The following is a 19,650-nucleotide window of genomic DNA, read 5'->3' as shown; positions in this document are numbered from 1 at the left end:
GGGGGGTTCCAGAGTTGGCACCGAGCAGGAATTAGGAGACTGAGGGACCTGTTTATAGACGGAAGCCTGGGAGCGCTGGAGGAAAAATATGATTTGCCTCGGGGGAATATCTTCAGATATATGTAAGTGAGGGCGTTTACGAGGCAACAGGTGAGGGAATTTCCGCAGCTCCCGACACAGGGGCTCCAGGATAGAGTGATTTCGGGGGTATGGGTCGGGGAGGGCAAAGTGTCCGAAATATATCAGGAGATGAGAGATGAGGGGGAGGCGCTGGTAGAGGAGCTGAAGGGAAAATGGGAAGAAGAGCTGGGGGAGGAGATTGAGGAGGGGCTGTGGGCTGATGCCCTAAGTAGGGTAAATTCCTCGTCTTCGTGTGCCAGGCTTAGCCTGATTCAATTTAAGGTTCTACATCGAGCACATATGACGGGAGCAACAATGAGCAGGTTCTTTGGGGTGGAGGACAGGTGCGGGAGGTGCTTGGGAAGCCCGGCGAACCACACACACATGTTCTGGTCGTGTCCGGCATTGGATGAGTACGGGAGGGGAGTGGCAAAGGTGATCTCAAAGGTGGTGAAGGTCCGGGTCAAGCCAGGCTGGGGGTTAGCGATATTGGGGTAACGGAAGAGCCGGGAGTGCAGGAGGCGAAAGAGGCCGATATTCTGGCCTTTGCGTCCCTGATAGCCCGGCGAAGGATCCTACTTATGTGGAAGGAAGCGAAGACCCCTGGCGTGGAGGCCTGGATAAACGATATGGCAGGGTTCATAAAGCTGGAACAAATTAAATTTGCGCTGAGGGGATCGGCTCAGGGGTTCTCCAGGCGGTGGCAACCGTTCCTTGACTATCTCGCGGAACGTTAAGGGAAAATAGATTGACAGCAGCAGCACCCCACGGGGTGGGGGGGGAGGGGGAAAGGGGGGGGAGCACTATTTTTTGTCACTTTGTTAGTTCACTATATTATTTAAATAATGTTATTTTTCAGTTATTGTATTATTTTTATGTTGATTTGTAAAAACGGAAAAATTTTGTTTGAAAACTTTAATAAAATATATATATATATTTTTTTTAATCCTCCACCTCAAGATCTTGTCATTCTTAATTTTGCCCCCCTGCGCATTATCGAACATAAAGGCTACCTACCGACCATTGGTCAGTGAGGAGAGTGAATCTCCTGCCGGCCAGGTAATGCCTCCAATGTCGCACAGCTTCCACTATGGCTTGGGCTTCCTTTTCCACTGAGGAGTGGCGGATTTCTGAGGCGTGGAGGGTCCGGGAGGAAAAGGCCATGGGTCTGCCCGCTTGTTTGAGAGTGGCCGCCAGAGCTACATCGGATGCGTCACTCTCGGCCTGGAAGGGGAGGGACTCGTCGATTGCGTGCATCGTGGCCTTTGCGATATCCGCTTTGATGCGCCTGAAGGCCTGGCGGGCCTCTGTCGACAGGGGGAAGGTAGTGGACTGGATTAGCGGGCGGGCCTTGTCTGCATACTGGGGAACCCACTGGGCGTAATACGAAAAGAAGCCCAAGCAGCTTTTAAGGGCTTTGGAGCAGTGGGGGAGGGGAAATTCCATAAGGGGGCGCATGCGTTCGGGGTCGGGGCCTAACACTCCATTGCGCACTACGTATCCCAGGATGGCCAGACGGTTGGTGCTAAAAACACATTTTTCCTCGTTATAGGTGAGGTTCAGGGCGTTAGCGGTCTGGAGGAATTTGCGGAGGTTGGCATCGTGGTCCTGCTGGTCATGGCCGCAGATGGTTACATTGTCGAAGTATGGGAACGTGGCCCGCAACCCGTGCTGGTCAACCATTCGGTCCATCTCCCGTTGGAAGACCGAGACTCCGTTCGTGACGCCGAATGGGACCCTTAGAAAGTGGTAGAGCCGCCTGTCTACCTCGAAGGCCGTGTACTTGCGGTCACTCGGGCGGATGGGGAGCTGGTGGTATGCGGACTTGAGGTCCACGGTGGAAAAGACCTTGTACTGTGCAATTCGATTGACCATGTCGGATATGCGGGGGAGAGGGTACGCACGAGCTGCGTGTACCTATTGATGGTCTGACTATAGTCGACGACCATCCTCTGCTTCTCCCCGGTCTTCACAACTACCACCTGGGCTCTCCAGGGACTATTGCTGGCCTGGATTATGCCTTCCTTCAGCAGCCGCTGGACTTCAGACCGGATAAACGTCCGATCCTGGGCGCTGTATCGTCTGCTCCTAGTGGCGACGGGTTTGCAATCCGGGGTGAGGTTCGCAAACAAGGAAGGCGGTTCAACCTTGAGGGTCGCGAGGCTGCAGATAGTGAGTGGGGGTACTGGGCCGCCGAATTGGAACGTTAGGCTCTGGAGGTTACACTGGAAATCTAACCCCAAGAGAGTGGGAGCGCAGAGTTGGGGAAGGACATGAAGCCTATAATTCTTAAATTCCCTCCCTTGCACCGTTAGGTTCGCGATGCAGAACCCTTTGATCTCTACGGAATGGGATCCCGCTGCCAGGAAAATCTTTTGGGTACTCAGACGAATAGCGAGAAAACAGCGTCTTACCGTGTCCGGGTGGATAAAACTTTCCGTGCTCCCAGAGTCGATTAGGCATGACGTCTTGTACCCGTTGACCAGCACCGTTGTCGTTGCCGTTTGGAGCATCCGGGGCCACGATTGGTCCAGGGTCACCGAAGCCAGTCTTGGTTGCTGCACCGTAGCGCTTTCTTTCGACCCCGTGGAGCCGTCTATGCTGGGGTCCTTGGCTATCAGCCAAGATGGCGGCGTCCATGGATCGCACGCGGTCGGGGGTGGACAAAATGGCCACCCCCATGGATCGCACGTGGCCGGGAGGTCACAAGTTGGCGGCGCCCATTCTCCCCGCGTGGTGTCCGGGACCCAAAGTGGCGGCGCCCGCGGGCCGCACATGGATCGTTGGGGGGGCTGAGTCTGCTGTCCCCGTTCTCCCCCGGAGATTGCGGGAATCCCCCGGGACTGGCACACCGCTGCGTAATGCCCCTTTTTGCTGCAACTTTTACAAATAGCTGAGCGGGCCGGGCAACGCTGCCGGGGGTGTTTCGCCTGCCTGCAAAAATAGCAGCGGTGCCCACCGGGATGGTCTGGTGCTCTAGCCGCGCAGATTTGCGGGGAGGTGGGGGATGCCGGAGAGTCCGTCACAACGGGGGTCCATGGAGCCCAAGGGGCTGCCGCGCGGTCGGGGCCGTAGGCGCGGGCATTTTGTGAGGCCACGTCGAGGGAGGCCGCAAGGGCCCGTGCCTCTGTGAGTCCTAACGAGTCTCTCTCTAACAGTCTTTGTCGAATTTGAGAAGAAGTCATACCTGCCACAAAAGCATCCCTGATTAGGAGCTCCGTGTGCTCGTTTGCGCTCACCGACGGGCAGTTGCAGTTCCTTCCCAAAATCAACAGTGCGCTGTAGAAATCGTCGAGCAATTCTCTGGGGATTTGCCGTCTCGTCGCGAGTTGGTGGTGTGCGTAGACCTGGTTTATGGGCCGAATGTAGACCGCTTTCAGCATGGCGAGCGCCGTCGGGAAATCCTCCGCATCTTCGATGAGCGTGTAGATCTCCGGGCTCACCCTGGAATGCAGGACCTGCATTTTCTGATCTTCCGTAGTCCGGCCGGGGGCCGTTCGAAGGTAACCTTCGAAGCTTGCTAGCCAGTGTTTAAACACGGCCGCCGAGTTTGCTGCATGGGGGCTGATTCGCAGACACTCCGGGGCGATCCGGAGCTCCATAGTCTTTTAAGCTTGCTTAATAAATTGTAGCGCAACAATTACTCACTCAAGTCGAGAAGTGATGAAGTCAATCGAGGCTTTATTAAGCAAGACTTGTTCCCCAACAGCTCAGTTACAGAATGCGGCTGAAGGGAGAACGCGAGCTCTTATACTCCGCCTTCTGGGCGGAGCCATCAGGCGGCAGATCCAACCAGGACCCGGGACCTGTCAGCCAATAGCCTCTCGGCTTCACAGGTACCGTACTACCCCTAATACATACCACCACAGAGGGGACATTGGATGTCATTTGCATCTTGATAAGCTTATCCCTCTAGTAGAGTCAGAGGGGCTATCTAGACAATGTCTCCCTGACACAAGACCTTCAGCGTGGATGGTAAGTTTTTCAAAAACTAATGGTTGGGACATTATCAATCTTTTGAAATCAAAGCCAATTCCAGACACTAGATAAACGTCCCCTTTGAAATAATTTTGGAGAAAGACCACATCACTCAACTAACCATTTTGAAATTTCTATATTCCTTCAAGGACTGAGGGCCACAGTCCACTTTTAAAAATAATTCAAAACAGCTTCTGCTTACAGACAGTTGGTGAGAAGAAACAAGTTCAGTTGCCTTTCTCTCCTGTCCGTAACACATTAAACGGATCTCTATCTAACCTGCTGATGAGTTTCCAGTCTTGCGATCATGTTGTTTTCTGACTTTACCTGTTGATAACTTTATATTTTTCAAAAATAAGATGTTGCGGATTCTGGATGTCATAGTGGAACAATGCAATGAGGTTCCTCCCTGCAACTTTTGATTGAATATGGCTGAGAGAGATGTGATAAATGTTTCCACTTTCTATTTGTTATAGGCATTCAATATGAAATTAGTATGGTCTTTCTCAATGCAGAAAAATCGATTGCCTACAAATTGGCAATTTTTGTCAGGTCACTTAAAAATATGGTGTGGGAATTGGGAAAAGATACAATAACCTCTTCCGAGGTTGGGCTTAACGTATACTATTGGAAGAGAGCATTAGCATTTGTTGATCAATTAGATAAATGTGCTCAGAAATATGAGAAACAATGATGGTAGAAAACAGCATTTTATCCTATGCCCTCCACTACCAATGCATAATCTATCTTGTTCCAAATTCCAGCTCCATCTATTCACTCAGCTCAGAGAACTCGGCATAAATATGCTGCACGTTTGAAAGGTGATCAAGCAAAACTAGAGGCTATTGAACGAAAACCAGGTCTCTATTTTCCAAGATAGCTGTCCTTGGCAACAACACCCACTTACGAAAATGAAAAACGCAGCAACTGGTGTGGTGCATTGAAGTATTTGATGATCTCAGTCTGTACTTATCTGTTTATCCTTCAGTTTATCCTTCCCAAGCAGATATTTATCCAGCCATTCTGTTTTTGATGTTGACTCTGGCAGACAAAAATGGAAAAATGCTCAGTTCTGTGGTTCTTGGGCAGCAAAACCATTTTTTTTAAAAATACCGCAGTGTTCATATTTTATATGTTGCACTACAAATAAGTCAAAAGGCTTTGATTTGTTTTTTTTAAATTAGATGTACAGATGGGCTGCTTGGTTTGCCAAATAGAAGCAATTTAGAGAAGGTCCATTTGACTCATTCCTTGGATGAAGGGCTTGTTTAATGAAGAAACGTTGAACAGTTTGGGCCTATACCCAGTGAAGTTTAGAAGAATGAGAGCTGATCTTATTGAAACACATAAAATCTTCAGCGGACCTGACTGGGAGGGTATTTCCTCTTGTGGGTGGAATCTAGAACAAGGGCCGGGATTCTCCCCTACCCGGCGGGGCGGGGGGTTCCGGCGTAATGGAGTGGCGGGAACCACTCCGGCGTCGGGCCACCCCAAAGGTGCGTAATTCTCCGCACCTTTAGGGGCCATGCCCTCACGTTGAGGGGCTAGACCCGCTCCGCCGGCTGGCGGGAAAGGCCCTTGGCGCCACGCCAGCCAGCGCCGAAAGGTCTTCACCGGGCGAAGCATGCGCGGGAGCGTCAGCGGCCGCTCACGGCATCCCCGCGCATGCGCAGGGGAGGGGGTCTCTTCCGCCTCCACCATAGTGAAGACCATGGCGAAGGCGGAAGAAAAAGAGTGCCCCCACGGCACAGGCCAGCCCGCGGATCGGTGGGCCCTGATTGCGGGCCAGGCTGCCATGGGGGCACCCCCCCGGGGCTAGATCACCCCACGCCCCCCCCAGGACCCAGGAGCCTGCCCGCGCCGCCTTGTCCCGCCATTCAAAAGGAGGTTTAATCCACGCCAGCCCCCGGCGATTCTCTGACCCGGTGGGGGGGTCGGAGAATCGTGCCCAAGAAGTCACATTTTAAGAATAAAGAGATTTTTTTTTCTCTCTCAGAGGGTCATTAGTCTGTGGAATTTTCTTCTCCAGAAAGCAGTGGATGCTGGGTCATTGAATTTATTCAAGGCTGAGTTAGATAGAAATGTGGATTGACACAGAGAAAGGGGTTTAGGTATATGCAGGTGTGGAACTTCGCAAGGAAAGTATTCCCGACCTTCCTGGTAGCACTGGCTCCTTCGTTGTTGGCGGAAGTGCTGTCAGTGGGGGGAGACTGGAGAAGGGAGTCGTCTCGGTGATTTACGGTAGGATCCTGGAGGAAGATGCGGTGTCCATGGAGGGGATTAAGATGAAATGGGAAGAGGAGCTGGCAGTGGTGCTTCAAGAGGGACTGCGGTGGGAGATGTAACGGAGGGTGAATGCCTCGGCTTCTTGTGCGAGGTTGAGGCTGATACAGCTGAAGATAGCGTATAGGGCCCACCTCACTAAATCAAGGATGAGCCAGCTGTTTGAGGGGGCCAAATGATGGATGTGAGCGATGGGGGAGGGGCCCCGCAAATCATGTTCACATGTTTTAGTCCTGTTCAAAACTAGAAGATTTTTGGAGGTCGGCATTTAGGACAATCTTAGGGGTCCTACGTGTGGCTGTGAAGCCCAGCCCCCTAGAAACCATATTCGGGGTATCGGACCAGCTCGAGCTGCAGGCGGGCGCGAGGGCAGATGTCTTAGCCTTCACCTTGTTGATCGCTCGAAGGCTGGTTTTGTTGTGTCGGAGATCAGCCTCTCCACCCTGCGCCTCGGTGTGACGGAGATTTACTGGAGTTTCTGACACTAGAGAAGGTAAAATTCGAACTGAGGGGGATGAAGAAGGAGTCCTACAATTGTTGGGGGTTGTTTATTATGCATTTTCGGGAATTTATTACCATTAACTGTTAAGAGTGGAGGTGGGGGTATGCTTTGTTTGTTTGTTTGGGAGTTGCTTGGGGCTGTTTGGGTGTTATATTGTGAAAATGTTGAAAATTTGTTGGATAAAAATGCTTTTTAAAAGATTGATGGACAAGGGAATCAAGGGGGCAATGGGGGGAAAGACAGGAAAGTGGGGGTCACATGACAACCAAATCAGCCATGATTTTATCAAATAGCGGAGCAGGTGCAAAGTGCCAAATGATCTACTCCTGCTCCTATGTACTGAGACTGAACATGTTGCTGAATTACAAAAAGGGAGGTGGTTGTTTGAAGATCAGTCATCTCAGCCCCAGGTCATTGATGCAGGAGTTCTTTAGAGTAGTGGCCTAGTCCTGACCACTTTGAGGTGCTTCACTACTGACCTTCTCTCCATTATTAGGTGAGAACTGGAGATGTTCAATGATGAGTGAACAGTGTTCTGTACCATTCATGATTCAGTAAAAGTCATAGCTGAGGCACCTGCACCTCAAAATTTAAATCAACTTCGATCATTTTTGGGCTGATTAAACTATTATGGAAGGTTTGTCCCTAATCTAACAACTGTTCCCAAGCCTTTACACAACTTATTGTGTCAAAACAGCAAATGAAAATGGGTGGATCAGTGTGGGAAGGCCTTCATGCATGCTAAAGAGATATTACTAAAGTCTGAAGTCCTGACACACTTTGATCTGTAGTTACCCTGATAACTGGCTTGTGACACATCACCTTATGGGGTTGGAGCAATGGTTTCTCACATAATGCCCAGTGGTGAAGAGAAGCCAATGGCGTTTGCACCAAGATCCTTGAACAAAGCAGAAATGAACTATGCACAGATAGAGAAGGAAGCTTTAACCATCATTTTCAGAATCAAACTTTTTACCAATACCAAAATGGAAGAAAATTTACTTTACTAACAGATCATTGACCACTGACAACGATACTTAGGCTGCACAGCGGTATTCCAGTAGCGAGCTGGGAGCAGAGATGAGCATTGCTGTTGTCAGCACATACATACATGATAAAATATCATCAATCAAATCTCCATAGGAACGCTGATGAACTTTCTAGATTACCTTTACCTGACAAGTTGTCAATGAATAGTTTTCTATTTTGAAGAAGTCAATAACACTCCTGTAACAAGTTAAGAAGTATACCAGAAATAATCCATTACTGTCAGACATTATGGACATGGTTCTTCATGTCAAAACCATGGGAGCAAACCCGGAGTTGAAGCCATATGTTACCCGAATGGTCAAACTATCCATACAGGTTGGTTGTCTCGTCTGGGGAATGCGTGTCATTATTCCGCCATTGTTATTGAAACGTATCTTAAACCAATTTAATGAAGGTCATTGTTGGATAGTAAGGATGAAGGAGATAGCCAGAAGCTAATTTTTGTGGCCAGCGCTTGGTAGCAAAATTGAGGAGAAGGCGGGCATGTGTTTGGCTTGTGCAAAGGTTCAAAGCCTGCCACCACTACACCTATGGGAATGGCTAGAAGGGCTATGGCAAAGAGCTCATTCAGATTATGCCGGACCATTCTAAGGATTAATGTTTTTCATTGTGGTAGACGCGCACTCGGAATGGCCTGAAGTCAGGCATGAAAATACATCCTTGGAGAGAACAACAGGAAGACTGGGTGAGATTTTTGCAAGATTCGGTTACCCTGAATAACTCGTTAGCAAAAATTGGCCACAGTTCATTTTGCAAGAATTCACAAATATCTAAAGGGGAACAGAATCAAACACATCCACTCCGATCCTTATCATCCTGCCTGGGCTGGCTGAAAGATTTGTTCAGACAATGAAGCTTTGTCTAAATGACTGTTGCTCTCTTTTAATGGCTATAATATAGCGATTAATAAGGTCACCTTTCTTAATCCTAATTATGAATATGCTTTCAGAGTCGCCAGGTATCTTTTGATACCGCCACAAGGTTCAACCGAATACCGATCAAAGAGCCAATACACTAGTTAGTTCAAAGTCAATGCTACTGTATTTACACACAGTATGATTTACTCATGCACAATAACACTACAGGCAAAACTATGTCTATCACTAACACCTATATTTAACTTCGGGTGCCCACTTAGGTCAGAGGAACAATGGCAGTTGTTCGGATCTGAAGCTGTTGGGTTCGAAGAGGTAACAGGAGTACAGCTAAGGTCATCCGTCTGGTAGCGAGCGTTGAACTTGAACTTACTTGCTTCTGGTGGTGCAGGTGCAAGGGTCTCTCCAGTTAAGAGCCGAATCCAAGAGAGGGAACACATGGCGAGGGTTCCTTCTTATACTTGGGGGGCTTTGCGCGCTTTTAGGTGGGCCTTAATCTTGGTCCCAATTAATTGGGCAGCTTTTCGATCACTGCCATCAATCTGAGCCAATAAAGGGGCGGGTGCCTTGATGGCTGGGCGTGTCCTAAGTGGCCGTTGGCCTTGCTTTGTTTGTTTCTTCTTGCTGGGGTAGTTGCGCCAGAATGTCTGGGACAGTATCGGCTACCTGAGCACTAGTCTTTGTCTATCAGAGATGGGCCATCAATGTGCAAATCGGCCAAGAGTTTTGGTTCCGTCTGCAATCTGTCTTTCGAATACACATTCAGGCTCTGTACCTGCTTGTTTACTTTGCATTGTCCATTTTTCCCTGTATGCTCTGCGAGTGTCCATTTTATATGCTGAAAGTGGCCCTCCCAGATGGCTACATGACTAAGTTAATTCTCCCGTACAGGAATGAAATTAAATGAAAATCGGTTATTGTCACAAGTAGGCTTCAAATGAAGTTACTGTGAAAAGCCCCTAGTAGCGCCTGTTCGGGGAGGCTGATACGGGAAATAACACTCCTGGAATGCAGCACATTCGGCAACCTAAAATTCTCCAGAATTACTTATGGTAAAATGTCAGTTACGCACAGCGTTTGATTTGCAGAAGCTGCCTAACACATGAGAAATTGTAGAGAGGAAAGAGCGAAGTCGGGTTTTGCGATGTGAGAACACAAGTAAACCTTGTGTTTTTCAGAAAGGTCAGGAAGTATTGGCAAGGAGCTAATCCACCAGTGAGAAGTGGAAACCTGCCATCATTTTAGCACAGTCAGGACCGCTCTCTTCCATTGTTCAAATTCAGGATAATGTAGTGTAGAGGAGACATGCTGATCAACTTTTAACAACTAGAACTAGTTTGCCAAGAGTCCACACAAAACTGTGCAAAGTCGAGACGGACTGTGCCAAGTCAAGACCGTGACATTCCTCAGAACCGGACAATACCAGAAAGAACTGTGGAACACAGTACTCAGTTGAGGACACTTCAACACTGATTCAACCTCCAAACACTACGTCAACTCTGGTTGAGACAACTACGGATGACATCCAAACTAAACCAGAAACACCAGAGGTTGCAGTCAACACGAAAAAGCAAACACCTGAGGTCCGACATAAACCACACAGAAATTGATGTCCTGTTGTGTCTACTAATTGTTTGTGTTGTACATTTTGACTGTTAATGTTATACTGTGTTTCATTGCAGGAACCACTGATGTAAAGGGGGAGGAAAGTGTTGTGTATTCATCTTTTGTTCCTATTTGGAAAAAGTCACTTTGAGAATCTGATCAAGTGATGTACTAATGACATCATCGGCCGTTTGCATGGGCAATGGGCAGTCTATCCTAACAGCTTGTAGAGTAAACACCTTTCCAGTAAAGCTCGTTTGTACCTTTGCAGGCCTATCCTTTGAAACGCAAACACCCAATTTCTCTACTCTCTTCACACAACTGAAGTCCTCCATCCCTCGTACAATTCTAATAAATCGCATCTGCACATTCTTTCAGGCCTTGGCATCGTTCCCAAGATGTGATGCCCAGAATCGAACACGATATTCTGGCTGGGGCTTAATCAGTATTTTGTAAAGCTTTTAAAAAGAAAGACTTGCATTTATGTAGCAATTTTCACGACAACCAGATACAAGCAATGAAGTACTTTGAGAAGTGTAGTCACTGTTGTAAGAAATACAGCAGTTAATTTGCACTTAGCAAACTCCCACCAACAGCAATGTGACAATAATCAGGTAATCTGTTTCCATTGAAGTTGATCGAGGGAGAAATCTTGGCCAAGACACCAGAGACAACTGATTTGGACTATTCTGCATAACTTCCTTGCCTCGGTTGATAAAGCCAATAATTCTATATGCGTTTTTGCCAGGCTTATCAATTTATCCTGCCACCTTCAAAGACTTCAAGTCAAGCCTTCTCTGTTCCCCTTTTAAGAAAATTTACCAGGTATGTTTACATTGCCTCTCTTCATTCTTACTCCCAGAATGAATCATACACAATTCTCGCTGTACATTCCATAGGTATGCCCACATCACCACTCGGTCTGTACTGCCCAACGTCCTTCTCTGTTCAGATATAGCGTACAACTTGAATTTATCCAGAAGAAGCAGGAGGAATGGACAGCATCTTTATGGAGGGAGGTTAATCTCTCTGAATTATTTTAAGGGCACAACGTCCCTTGCCAGGGCGACTGACCAAAGCCATTGCTTCTTTTTAAGCTTCTTTTGTGGACAGCACGGTAGCACAGTGGGCAGCACTGTTGCTTCACAGCTCCAGGGTCCCAGGTTCAATTCCCAGCTTGGGTCAGTCTGTGCTGAGTCTGCACGTTCTCCCCGTGTCTGCGTGGGTTTCCTCCGGGTGCTCCGGTTTTCTCCCACAAGTCCGGAAAGACGTGCTGTTAGGCAATTTGGACATTCTGAATTCGCCCTCGGTGAACCCGGACAGGCGCCGGAATGTGGCGACTAGGGGTTTTCCCAGTAACTTCATTGCAGTGTTAATGTAAGCCTACTTGTGACAATAATAAAGGTTATTATTAATAAGCATTAGGTGAGTATTTGAGGCCGAGAGAAGAACAGAGCGGCTGGGGTATAGTTTTCCAAAGCACCCATGCGGATAACGTAAGAAGGTCAGGAAGGGTGTTTGTCAACGGTTCGGAGTGAGACAGAGCGCAGAATCGTTTGGGCGCAAGCTGCTCTATCTTAAGTGACAATGTCACCCGAGAAGATTGACAGGGTCGCGAGTAACACATGAGAGCTCCCGGGTAAGTGTTCCTGGGCCCAGCTGGCCGCAGAAACGGTGCTGAAATCCCGCGAGCTCCATCTGCACCAGCCCCTCTCCTGAAGTCAAGTTGCCGGGATCTCTATTGGTTATACTCTGGATAGCGTCACAAAGGAAACTCCCCCTGTTGAAGTGGCAGTTTCCTAGATACCTGCTTCCTGGAAACATCAGTGTAACATTTTAGCAGACACTCAATGCCACTAGCTTTGCTTGGGCTTCAGCAAGTCGGGGCAATCTTTAATGTCATTGTGTTCATTTTTTCTCTCTCTCTATCCAATCGCTGCGATATCCCACAGGCTCTGCCTTTGAACACGGGTAAGTAAGTAATACCTTGGGAATGCAGTAAGGAGGGGGCGGGGGAAACTGAATTAAAACTTGTTTTCTTAAAATATAGAGATATATGTTTTTCTTTGTTTCAATCAAACTCCAGTTGAGGTCATGTGAAAGGCTTTAATTCCAATCCGATCTCGCCTGTTTGCTTTTGCGCGGCTGGAGGACTAACTGATAAAGATATTTGTGTTGATCTGCGAATAAATCCTCGGCTGATTGGATTCGAGAAGGTCAATTCCCAGAACGGGGAAGAAGGGGGAGGTTTAAAGTTTCTATCATCAAGGCGAACCTGACCCAATTTGTGTGTGTATTGAGATTTACTGTTTTGCAATCGCCACGGTTTCATCTGCATTTCTTAACCGGCAATAATAATAAATAAATGTATCTTCTTTCGCCCCCTTTAAATCTTCCGATTCCTGTACAGTGTTTTAACAGTTTGGGCACCAATCAGTGCATTAACAAGGCGCCGATTTTTTTTTTCTGAACGTTTGATGGATCACTTCGTCCCGTCTTCCTATCTGATTATAGCTTTCCCGATTTAAAAATATATATATATATTTAAAAAGACGCGTCCTGTGGCCCCCGCAAGGTCAATAGCGGTTTCTGCAGAGTGAACGGCGCAGATGTCACAGCACTCACAATCCGCTCATTGCGAAATTGCAATTGCGTTCTTCCTATTTTCATGGCACAAAGTGACCTTCCACTCAATCGGCTGTTCAATGTGATGATGCACCCCTGGCATGGGTTTCATTGCTAAATAAAGGGGTCTCTGCAGATCATGTGCGCAGGTCGTGGGCTCACGTCTCGCCCAGTTCACACTGCGAACCATCCGCACCTCCCCCCCCCCCCCCCAAATCCCAATGTCCCTTCGCCCGGGGGAGGGGGGGGGTGGAGGTGAGAGCTGTGTCAATCCAGTTACATCACCGCGGATACAAAACCATTGTGATGCCAATCGAAGGAATCATTATGGATTTAGGAAGGCTGGTCAGTGGGGGTGTAAATCAGTGGGGGTGTAAATAAGTGTGAGAATTGAAGTCACATCATGGTGTGTTAATTTGTTAATTCTTTCTCATATTCATTATTGTCTATCCACTTCTGCTTTGGTTGCTTTACACACTAACATCTCTATTCCACCAATATTGTCAATCTCCTATTCTCCCCCCCCCCCCCCCCCCATTTAATTGGATATGGGTTTCAGTGACAAGGCCAGCATTTATTGCCCATTCCGAGTTGCCTCTGTGAAGGTGGGTGTTGGTGAACAGTTTCAGTCCATGTTTTGCGGGTGTGGATTGGCATGATTTTGAACAGCGATGTAACCTCAAGTGAGGACGGTGGGTGCCTTGGAAGGGGGAATTGGCAGGTGGCAGAGTTCCCATGTGCCTGCTGCTTCCCTTGTTCTTCCAGGTCATATGGGTTGCGGGCACTTCGGAGGAAGTGAATGTTTAAGGTGGTGGATGGACTGCCGGTCAAGTGGAATGCTTTATTGTTATACCGTCAATCCACTGTGAGACCGTGAGAACGAGCGAACATTAGGCTTTAATATCCACGAACTCGCCTGCCAGAGTCGGCTGTACATATGAGTGCCACCCACACGTGGCCAGGCTAGATATGGCCCCGGTGAGGGCAGAGCCAGAGGCGGAGCCCACCATGGTTCCAGTACAGTACCTGGAAGAGCCCATATCATCACTTCCAGGTCATGGGTCACATCATTATACAGACAGTACAGACAGCTCATGCATTAGGTGAAATACATTCACCACATTTATTCAGGGTGGTGCGGGGCTTCTCGAGTTCTATTGGAGCTGCAACTCATGCAAGCAACTGAACAATATTCCATCACACTTGTTGATCTGTAGAATTCCTACAGTGCAGAAGGAAGCCATTTGGCTTATTACGTCAGCACCAACCCTTTGAAAGAGCACCCAAACAAGACCCACTCCCCCTGCCCTATCCCTGTAACCCCACCTAACCTGCACATCTTTAGACTGTGAGAGGAAACAGGAGCACCCGGAGGAAAACCACGCAGACATGGGGAGAATGGGCAAACTCCTCACAGATAATTACCCAAGGCCGCAATTGAAAATGGGGCCCTGGTGCCATGAGGCAGCAGCGCTAACCACTGTACCATTGTGCTGTCTTCTGACTTGTGCCCTTTAGAAGTCAAGAGGTGAATTAATTGCTACAGAATAAGGAACCTCTGACCTTATCTTGTGGCCGCAGTATTTCAACCATGTACAATTAGTTTATTATTGATTATAATACTTTCATGACACAAAATAATCTTTGCTCAGTTCTGTTGTGCTCTTTGAAAGACTAATGCCCCTCAGGCTTTGGTTAGAAGCATGATGGATAAGGAAGCGTGACTTTAGTTTAAGCACGTTGTATTCATTCAATAAAGCTCTAACTGTTTTTATTCTTACTTAAAAGAAATGGTTTCATCTTTGTGGCAGTTTATCATGGGCTGGATTCTCCGCCCCGTCGTGCCACATTTTTGCTTTTCCCCACCGGCGGGATGCTCCATTACGCCGGCTGGTCAATGGGGCTGCCCCACGCCGTCGGGAAACCCCCCGGGGTGCCGGCAAAATGGAGCATCTCGCCGGCGGAGAATCCAGCCACATATCTCTTCACAAAGACTACAACTCAAATACCTACAGTGAAGTGGTGACTTTTGTTTTCTGTTTTGGTGATGTTCATTTATTGAGGAAAGTTGGCTACCACCCAGAAGAACACCACCCTCTTTATTTAAAATTGTGTGACAAGATATTTCATGTCCCCCTAACCAGCAAACCAGAAACAAAGAACACTTCCAACTGTTTAGCACTCCTTCAATACTGCACTGAAGTGCCAGCCTGGAATGGGGCTTAAACTGACAAGTTAAGCTGGAGGTAAAATGGGCATAAGTGAGCCAAGTTGACACTTCAACATGGGATTGAAATTAAAAATGTTTTTGTTCATTTTCCCTTCATATTTGATATGCAGGCAGCCAGGCTCAAAAAAAAAAAATGTTAACTTAAAAACTGAAAACCTTTTCACAAATCGTAAACTTCTATTTCCTCTGCTTCATGATGTTATAGAAAAATAGAAAAGTTATGGCTCAGAAAGAAGCCATTCGGCACACTCTGCCTGTGCTGGTTGAAAAATAAAAAAGTTTAAATGTTAAAAAAATTATTGGACTTACTTTGGTTTTGAAGACACTCAATAACATTTATTATTCAAGCTGTTCTACCCTTTTATAACATAGAACATAGGTTTTACCCCCACTTCTTTATACCCAAAGACATATTTAAGGATAAAAAAACTGATGAAAAGCTAAATTCTCGCACAATTGTCTCCACTTAAGTGATTAAGTATCAAACTAGCATGTTTGCACAGCAGTGCTGTACAAGATTGGTAGCCAAACATGCTGATGACTGATCAGATTCAATTTCAAACAACATATCGACTGTCCCGATGATATGACCTGTGCCTCAGTGTAATTTCACCAGCTGGCTAAACATACATTGAACTGTTTATAAAGCGCTTTTTAGAGACAAGGAAGGTACTGACTAAAGTGGCTGCCACAAGTCACCTGACATCTTGTATTGCCAGTGACCAGTTTCTGGAAAGTTCCAATATGGAATACAATTCAGCCATGTGTCCTTCTCTGGAATTTCATGCCTGAGGATGTCAAGAACCATTTCAAACAGATCTACTGAAATATCCGGGTGACCAGAGAGCAGTGTTTACATTTCTATCATAATACCATTCTGTTAGAACAATGGTTATATGGAGATTTGTCTTCCTATCTCATCAAGATGGATATGCATCATTCAGAGGTTAATGGCTAGGATATTATGTATTCAAACCCCCCCCCCCCCCCCACCCACACACCCAGCCATGAGCAAAACGCACCATCGGGTCAGACATCAGATAAACAAATCTTTTCTGAAATCATTATGGTGAGAGAAATCATGTAAAGTAACCATTTTGATATCTCTAACACAAGCTGCTGAAGACAGAGTTGAGTAGTCTGGAAAAGCTGATGATGGAGCATCCAGAAGCACCCTTCTCTCCTCCCACCACTTAAGACCCTTACAGTTTCAAAATTCAGCAGAGACAGTGAATTTTCCATCGAAAGGAGTTTTAGGTGTAAAACTCATCAGCTTCTGCAAGAGATGAATTACAGGTTAAAAATAAATTGCCTGCAGTTAATTGCAGTTATACGAGCTTCAAATCAACTCCTGGAATCTAAGGGAACTTGGAAAAATGCTTTCTGCAGTCAAGGTGATGCAGCCAAAGCCTCATTAACATTGAACTCTCAATTTCTTTCTTTCAGCATTGAATCTCAATTTATCTAAGGAAGTAACTACCTAGAGTATAACTTGTAAATTTAGCATACTTGCATGTGTGTAAATGTGGGCTATGAAAGTTCAAGAATTGCAGGTTTCCCTATTTAAACATTTTTGCCATCTTTATTTGGTAAGTTTTTAACTCAATAAAAACAAATCCCTTTTTTGTTCTGAACATCCAAGAAGGTATGTCAGATTGTTTATTTACAATCAGTGCGGAAATAATTAAACAAAGACAGTGAGTTTCTATTTTATTCTTTCATGGGATCTGGGCATCGCTGGCGAGGCCAACATTCATTGCCCATCCATAATTGCCCTTGAGCTGTCTCTGGAACCGCTCATGTGGCCATTCTATCGTTCCCTTTAGGACATCAGAACCTCTAGTGATTCCCTGCACTTTGGCGTCTGGGTGTTCTATCACCCTATGTAGGACGTCCAAACTTCTCTTGGTTCCCTGTACACCAACAGATTCCTTCTGGCTTTCTCCAGCCCTTTCAGCCTCTCTGGACTTCCCTAACTTTTCAGGAGTACTAATTCTGCAGACTACCTGGCTACCTCTGCCCGCCTATGTAGTACATGTAATCTTGTCCCCGTTTCTCGCTGTCTTCGCTGGAAAGATTCCTCTGTCTCTATATCTTATCTCTCCCCTTCATATGCTTGGACTTCTAACTCTATTTATTCGTCTCTGTTCTAGCTGATTTTTCACCAGTTCTATTTTTTTCTCTTTCACTTGTCTCAGGCTTGCAACCTCTGGTCGCTATTTTTAACATCTCAAATCGCCCGTTTTGGGGCAAAACTCTGATAACTTCTGACCTACATTTTTTAACTACTTAATGAGGTAAATTCCATCTGTCCTAGAAAGGCACTGGCTTCAAACGTGTGGACAATTTTGTTAGAACTGTAGCACTGTATGCAGGGAAGCCTGAACTGGAATTTTTCTATTTATTTCTAGGGTTTAATCAATTTCCGTCACTCAATTCTTTCATCAGTCTGTGGGGTAAAATTGCTCTCGTCTGTGGGTTTAGTTCTGGATATTAACACGCTAATTTCGGTAACGGCCATGTGAACGGCAAAATATGACTCCCACTCTGAAAGTTTTTGGTTTGATGTTCAATGTGGAAAGATAAAGAAATTGAGAGTTTACTGTTTATGAGTCCTTGGCTGTGTCAGTTTTGCTGCAGCCGATATTTTTACCAAGTTACTTTAGGTTCCAGGAGTCGAGTTGAAGTTGAAACTCATGGGGAGAGAATTTATTTTTAATCCATAATTTGTCTCTTCCTGAAATTGATGAGTTTGCACCCAAGGTTTCTCTCAGTGGACAATTCACTATCTTTGTGCTGGATTTTCATACTGTGACATAGGGCCTTAACCTAGGAGAGGGGTGAAGGGTGCCCATTACTGTTCCAGAGGCAGCTTTTCCAGACTGCTCCATTTCTGTCTTTAGCAGCTTGTATTACAACAATTTCAAAATGATTATGTTGGACACCTGACCTCTCTCCGCCAAAATGGTTTCTGAACAGTTTTGCTTATATGATGCCTGAACCATCACTGCTTTTGTTTTATGATTTGGATGGGGGAGGTGTGAGTAGGTAATGTCCCAGACATTAACCCCCTGAATGAGTCATTATCCATCCGGTTGAGATAGGAAGACATATTTCCATAAAACCATTCTTCTGGCAGACCTTTTGTAATCCACACTGGAAAGTTCTGGAAATAAGTCACTGGCAATACCAGATGTCAGTGATCTTCAGTCAGTTTCTTTTTTTGCCTTTTTAAAAAGTTCAGTGTACGTTTGCTCAGCTGATGAAATTACAGATTAATATCACTCAGGCACACGTCACATCATCGTGATATCAGATTTGAAGATATTTACGATACTTTTTTAATTACATATCATATAAGAAGCTGCTGTTATTATGCATCTGTTGTCACTGAGCATTTTAAGTATACTATAAAGACCAAAGTTTCGCAAACCATTTTTCACCGCAGAATATTCCCACTGAAGTCTCCTTATCTGAATTTGTAAATGGCTGCTCCTTCTCAATAAAGCTAAGAACATTTCTAAGAAATTGACCTCACCCAAGGTTCAATATTCCACTGACTCAACAATTTTGCCAACCAGGAATGGAGTTGCCTGGAACAATGCAACCTTCCCTAGGTCTTTCTGGAATTTTTCTGATCCGTAGCAATTTATTTCCAATAACCATATACAAGTGCTGTAAGTGAGTATATCCCTGTAAACAGCGTTTCACTAAATACCAATTAGCATTGCACTGCATATCTTTGCTCCATAGAATGGAAAAATTCATGAATTTTCAGGAAAATGCTAACTTAAAATTCCACTTACTGTATAATATATAAAGTGTTAGACAGTTAGTGAATGTAGATTTCTTATTCTGAAGAGGTTCTCCGACTTTGACTAATGGTATATTTAAGCCAAAAGACTTGTTAATGTTATTCAGTATATATTGGATATTAAACTAAAAGCTGGTTTGTGACAAATACAGCATCCATCTCAGAGAAATGCACAGATACTTCCTTGAAATTAATAGGTTTTTGTCATTTTGTGATGATCTGGAAGCAGTGTAATTTCTTTAAAAGGTCTGTGGAATCTTGTTATTTTTTTAAGAATGGTTGAAAAGGACTTTTAAGAGCTTGCAGCAATTGTAAAGGGATCAATTGTAACTTTCTTGGATATTAAGCAAACACATGGAAACGGTGGTGTAGTGGTAATATATCCTAACTAGTAATCCAAAGGTCCAGGCTAATACTCTAAGTATATGAGTTCAAAAACCCACCATGGCAGCTAATATAATTTTAATTAAATCAATAAATCTGGAATATAAAGCAAGTTGATTTATTTTCATTTTTTTAAAAACTGTCTGGGTCACTAATGTCCTTTTGGAAACAAAAACTGCCATCA

General features: G+C 45.8%; 2 protein-coding genes across 4 annotated transcripts in view; one reads left to right on the top strand and one right to left on the bottom strand.

The window, feature by feature from the left end:
• Positions 1-19,650, bottom strand: part of LOC140398415 (uncharacterized) — a 175,391-nt gene that overhangs the window by 45,693 nt on the left and 110,048 nt on the right. The gene's annotated exons all lie outside the window — the stretch shown is intronic.
• Positions 12,197-19,650, top strand: part of LOC140398416 (phosphoethanolamine/phosphocholine phosphatase-like) — an 84,237-nt gene continuing 76,783 nt past the window's right edge. For both annotated transcript variants that reach the window (XM_072487081.1, XM_072487080.1), the window contains exon 1: positions 12,197-12,384. The gene's annotated coding sequence lies outside the window, so the exon portion shown is untranslated. The remainder of the gene's footprint in view (positions 12,385-19,650) is intronic.

This window comes from Scyliorhinus torazame, chromosome 21, assembly GCF_047496885.1.
Source record: "Scyliorhinus torazame isolate Kashiwa2021f chromosome 21, sScyTor2.1, whole genome shotgun sequence".
In the NCBI taxonomy this organism is placed as follows: domain Eukaryota; kingdom Metazoa; phylum Chordata; class Chondrichthyes; order Carcharhiniformes; family Scyliorhinidae; genus Scyliorhinus; species Scyliorhinus torazame.
The sequence above is the reverse complement of the archived record's forward strand: the minus strand, read 5'-3'. Positions and strand labels throughout refer to the sequence as shown.